Source organism: Zingiber officinale, chromosome 6B (assembly GCF_018446385.1).
Source record: "Zingiber officinale cultivar Zhangliang chromosome 6B, Zo_v1.1, whole genome shotgun sequence".
Lineage (NCBI taxonomy): Eukaryota > Viridiplantae > Streptophyta > Magnoliopsida > Zingiberales > Zingiberaceae > Zingiber > Zingiber officinale.
Genome location: NC_055996.1, coordinates 24,260,596 through 24,267,408, shown reverse-complemented (window position 1 = coordinate 24,267,408; position 6,813 = coordinate 24,260,596).

The window sequence follows — 6,813 nt, the reverse complement described above, 5'->3', positions numbered from 1 at the left end:
ATAGAGTAACCTCCTGGATTCATCCACCCGCAGCATTCAACACATGTATGTCAACTTCAGAAGCCTATGTATGGTTTTCGACAAGCACCTCGTGCATGGTTTCATCGTCTATCTACCAATCTTCATACTCAGGGATTTTATGGCTCAAAAATAAACTCTTCCCTATTCTACAAATGTAATGTGGAATTTTTAATATTTGTTCTGATTTATGTGGATGATATATTAATAACTGGTGGTGATTAAAACGACATTACTACTTTACTACATCTTCTCCATCAAGAGTTTCCTATTCTGGATCTTAGCAATGCTCATTTTTTCCTTGACATAGAGTTTCTCTCACATTCTGAAGGTTGTCTTCTCTCTCAGAGTAAATACATTACTGGACTCCTACAACGAGCTAAAATGGATGGTGCATGTCCTATCTCCACACCAATCATCGAGGGTGGTTTCACTGCACCTTCATCGTCCTCTTCAATGTCTGAACGCCAGATCTACCATAGCATTGTTGGTACCCAATAATATGTCACAATTACATGACCCGATATTACTTTCACTGTGAATCGTGTCTACCAAGTTATGCATGCTCCTACTGAACATCATTAGGAAGGTGTTAAGAGAATTCTTCGATATCTCAAAGGCACTATTCTACATGGTCTTCTTTTATATCGTCAGTCTTCACAAGAGTTGATTGCCTACAGTGATGCAGATTGGGTTGGATCTCTCGAAGATAGATGTTCTACTAGTGGATATGCTATATTTCTTGGGTGAAATCTTATTTCCTAGCTTTCAAAGAAGCAACCTATAGTCTCTCGCTCAAGTACTGAAGCTGAATATAAAGTTATCGCTAACGTAACGCCAAAAACTATTTGGCTACAATCTCTTCTTTCAAAATTCAAATTTTCCCATCTGCTATGCCTAAAATCTGATGTGATAATATTGAAGCAATTTATCTTACGGCAAATCCTATTTTTCATGCTCATACCAAGCATGTAGAGATTGATTTTCATTTTGTTTGTGAGCGTGTAGCGACTCGACAACTTTCGGTTTCTTGCATCTCTATGAAAGATCAAATTACTGATATATTTACCAAGTCATTATCTAGATAACGTTTCACAAAGCTAGCACTCAAACTCAATGTTCAAGCACTCCCATTGAGTTTATCGGGGGTAATGACAATAAAGGAAATAATCTCTAATTGATTTCAATTAATTGAGATTTATTATATTTGACATCACAATCAAGATCGACATGAATCAAATAGGAAAAATAATATTTCCAAGTCTATTAAATTACTATGTTTATAATTATTATGATTGTATGCCTTATTTAATCTTTCCATTATTGTTTTGAATAACTTGTATAAATAAGCCTATTGACTTTAGTAATAAGATTATCAAAAAGTTTTATGTTATTTCTTTCCTCTATCTATTGTTTTTCATCATATGATTCGAATATCTTTGAACCCCTTCTCTGTATGCATGGGATCGGAGTGGTGCCAAAAACCAATTGGCGTTGCGTTCTCTTTTAATATACAATCGATGCTTTTTCAATTGAACGTTCTTTAACAAACTTGCTAATTTTTATAACCTCATAGAATTGATTATTACTTCACATATATAAATAAAATTATCAAGTTGGTATTTAAGATGCATTAACACCATTAGAGAGAAATTGGATGGATAAAATTGAGCAAATTGAAATAATTTTCTTTTATTATAAGCAAAGAATGAATTTGGTGGATCAAGACAAATCACACATAACAAAAACTTTGTGTTCATCTCATTAAAGTGATTGTTAATTAATGTTGTAAATTTATCACTTCATAAAATATTTCAACACCATAATATTAAAAATTTATCTTTCCTTCAATATTTGATCATGATCTTCCATGAAAAGTGAACAAGTCTTGCATATGTGGGGTGACAACACTATATTTAACACAAAATAAAGAAACTTTATTTATTAACAAATTCCAACCATCATCTTACATTGTTTGTTGTTGTTGTTTGCTTTATTTTAAAAGAATCATGGCATTTACAATGTCTTGATCTTTTCTTTGTAATGCTTGAAACAAATTATTTCATGACTCCCAAGATATTCTTCATTAAGTATATCTGAAATATAAATTTATAGTTTCCCATCAATTCACACATATTATTTGCATGTGCCCTTTTTATTTGTGATATTTTCCCTCCTCTTCAATAATTAAAAGGACATCAATAATTGAAGGATAAAAGCATATCAAACTCAACAATATATTATAATGAGAACTTCAATGTGCCCAGCTCTTTTCAATGCCTTCTCTTAATTCATATCTCGTCCAATGAAGATATCATCATTGTAATAAATTCCTTCAATAACTTTTTCAAATTATTTCTTACGAAGTTGTCTCTTTGCTTTCACGATGCTCTAACAATATTGTTCAATTGTGCAATCACATCAAAAAAGATAGAAATATTCATGTGATTTTTAGCAATAGATACAAATGTAAGTTGCAGTTGATAAGCAAAAATAATATACATAATAAGTAGACTTGATCACCATCATGTTGGGGAATTTCATGAAAAATACATATGTTTTTAGTAAAACACACAGCAAAAGTGAAATGAATTTCTTTAAAAATTATTGCGCGTCCTATAAAATAAATACATACATATATAAGACATAATTGTACATCAAAATGTTGTTTAGACATTATACCTTTCTGACGAAGTTTAGATTAAAAGAAAATCACCTAGCAAACCTCAAAAAACTTGCCTTTATTAGTATCTTCACTGAGATATCTCCAAGACAACTCCATAAGCCACAAGTTGACTCTCTTATATTAATCAATTAGAAGTGACGGCACAAGAGAATGTTAGGACCTCTAGCAAAAGTGACCTCGTCCAAAATAAAATGATCTCGTTTGACGGTGGGTTGTTCAAGTATATCCGGACCTATAGCCTCTGCTTGGGGACTTTTGCCCTTAATTATGAGGGGGGTATCTGAATTTGTAGCGTTGGAAGAGGAACTGTAGGAAGGTTCTATTGGAGGAAGTAAACCAACAGAGGCGGAGGCCTATCCAAGCTGGTACTCCTTTAACAAATTCTCATATATCTATTCAGAGTCTCTTCCGACGCCCGATTATTTCTGAAAAGGAAAGCAGGGGTAATGGATTCCACTGAGAAAATAAATGAATCATTAGGACTAGAAACTTTTATAACAAATAATTAAGGGAAAGACAAAGATTTTTTCTTACCAAAAGTGGCGCTTAGCTCAAGGTTCACCGGAGTGAACCCAAAAACATATAATAAACTTTCTATAGTTAATTTGGGCAAGATAAATTTCAAACCCCTTAGTCAATCTAGAGCTTGACGAAGAAGTGGGTCTATGCGAAGGTTATCCAAGTCAAGAATAAGGGAATGTTTGGTTGCCAAGTTGTGGGATAAGACAGGAAGTTCGAAAGGTGTATGAAAAAATATTTATCTCTCCATTCCTCCTGGGCTAGAATTCCATTGAACAAAATCACCTTAGGGTGAGCCTGAAAGTGAAATAGATCATCCTCTACTTGTCGGGGGAAGAAATAATAGTGGAATAAATGAGGTGAAGGAGGAACATTGAAAAAGTGAAAGACAATAACATAATCGCTTAAGATGAGAAGAGATTGGGGAATAAGCTGATGAAGCGGAATGCTAAAATATTGGCTAACTTCAATGAAGAAGGGATGCAGGGGGAAACAGAGTCCGGCTATGACTTGTTCTCTAAAGACAACAATACTCTCCGGTGAAGGAAGATGAGGGCGGTCTTGGCCAGCAGGAATAACCATATAGGATGGAACCCCGTAGTTGATAGTGAGGTCATAGGCATCATCAATAGTAAAGTTAGAGGAGCATTGAGTGTACCATGTGTGACCTTTAACCATGGTGAATAAGAAGATGACGAGAATGAAAAGTGCGAAAATACTGAGGAAGAAGAAGAAGAGGGCAAAGCTTTAGGGGTTTTCTCTTTTTCATGAAGTCTTTATATGGATTCTTCGAAAACACTTTTTGAGTTAAATCATAGAATCGTAATAGTGAAAAGGTGGGGTCACTTATGAACTGTTGGATGGTTGGACAAAGCAGTGAGTATATGAAAAGTTGTATATTTAGGAGGAAGTGCGCACACATGTCACTAATAAAATACTGGTAGTAGTAATTGATTTGACAGGCAATCATCCCGAAACGTCAGTGATGGTTTTGAGGTGCGCTTGGTTTCTTGTGCAACTTCTTTTAGAAGCATGGCCAGTCCCAAGCTCGAACGTGGCTTTAATGACTTGACCGAGGAAATAATAGGTTGAAGATATAGGGATCTAGTGCGCTAAATATGTGAAAAGCGAAGCAGAAAATTTACTAGATCCTCTCCAGAAGATCTATGCGAAGGAGAAAAATACATATACTAAGTTTGATGAGATTTATACCTTTCCTGTGTGCCCTTCACAATATCGATAGCAAAGTTTCTTTAGATGCAGATCTCAGCGCGATCAAGTGGTCGCACGTCTATGGTATCCACACGAACACGTTTCGTTCATCATACGAACACGTCTTCAGAGAAGAACCACCTTCTTGTGCTAGCAAGCAAGAGTGGCTCGGCCATGAGGAAGGATCAACCAAGAGGAAGAAGAGGAGGAAGAAGGAGAGGAAGATCAAGAGTCTCATTTTTCATCTCTAATGAAAAATCCAATCAAAAACCTATTTATATTCTTCCAATGAATACCAAAGGTCATGTGTCTTTTGATCTTCTTCCTAGAATTGATCTTAATCATCTTTTATGAAGAGTCTTTTGGTCTTCCTTCTATAATTCAAATCAATATTTGAATTCTTCATGAGTCAATGGTCATTTTTGAATTGACCTTTCATCTTCCATGGTGAATTGAAGTTCACCTAATGAGTCTAACTCATTGAACCTTATCAATTCCAATTGACTCCATGAACATCAATCCGAATTGATTTCATGAATCTAATTTGAATTAAACTAAATCCAATAATTGGATTCAATTGAGTCTAACTTAATGAGTCTAATTTGGATTAAACGACTCTTTATTTTCTTCTTAATGAGTTGAATTATTAGATTAGATTAACCATTAACCCAATAAGCCTAATCATCTCATAATTGGCTCTTAGAGCAAATACTAATAATCTCCCACTAGCACTTGGTGCTAATCATTACAAAAATGACACAAACACTTTAGATTAACCCACTAATCTTAAGATCCTTAGTATTTTAGTTAAAATAAAATACTCATCTCCAAACCAACATGTTCTTTGTGTGTGACCTAATAAGCTCTCGTAACGTAACATTGCCAATGTATCAAAATCAACATTTATGATACATAAGCAATGAGTGGCATCTAATAAGACATCATTGCCACTCAAGTGACGAGAAAGTCGAGACCCGACCTAACCTATCCGTGACTATTATCTTGTATGACTAGTCCCTCTATCCTTGATATCTAGATTGATCAATGAGACATAGACCGTGTCATCCTCTTATCAATCTTTGTATTTCTTGATCTCTAAGTAGACACACTTAGACAAATAAGTTTAATATCTCATATTGACTCATTTGAGTATGGTCATATATTCTTGTGTCCTACTAATCAAGGGGTCCACAGATATCGCTTCCATCATATGGAAGGGACAGATCTCATCTACATCACTCACATCCCTCTATATAACTCATTGCATACCTAGTGATAGACTTTATAGTCCACCCTATTATAAGTGATGCTTAACGATACCAAAGTACACAACTCCTTATATAGGGAACCATAGTGACTTCAGGTCTGGGGACTATTTATACCAATAGTCAGATGAGAATATTTATGGCACTCATATAACTATCCATGAAACATCTCATGGTGGGTCATTCAGTACTTATAATCTAATATATACCCATGTGTCAACATGATATCTCATATTCATAACTTATGAAATTAAGTCATCTGTTGACCTACATGCTAGTCTCAATGCATTAATATTGTCCTTACATATTAATGCTTGACTAGAAATAGTTAAGAGTAGTGTCTATATATATCTATGGGTTCCCACTATCAATTTAACCAATTGATATGCTGTAGACTAGAACCTAATATCCTAGGACATTATTATACTTATTCATTCGGCACTAACCTGAAATAAATATAATAACCAACTTTGTCATTTACTAAAATAAAATATGATACAATATATCCTAAGTCAATCAACTCCTGATTGGCTCTTAGGGCTTACACTAATAGTCTCCTTATGTCACTAGTGTCAATCACTAAAATATCGATTATTCATTGATCTAGTGTAACCATCATGCTTTCTTTGTGCCAAAGCATTGGTTGAAGGATCCGCAATGTTAGCATCGGTAATATTCTGCATAGTCTCACATCTCCTCTATCGATGATCACTCGAATGAGATGGAACCGCCGGAATATCTAATACCCATCATCACCATTTAAATAAAATATATACTCTGACTGCGATCTGGAATTATCCTTGTTAGTTTGGAAGCGAGCATCGATGTAACCCTTTATAGCAAGCTCTTCATCGCCTCCAAAGATCAAGAAATAATCTTGAGTTCTTTTCAAGTATTTAAGAATATTCCTGACAGTTGTCCAATGACCTTCACCTGGATCTGACTGGTATCTTCTCATCATGCTTAATATATATGAGACATCTGGGTGAGTACAAAGCATGACGCACATGATAGACCCTATAGTAGATGCATAAGGAATCTGATCCATGCGGTCTCTTTCTTCCTTAGAAGAGGGGGATTGAGTCTTTGAAAGACTCACACCATGTGATATCG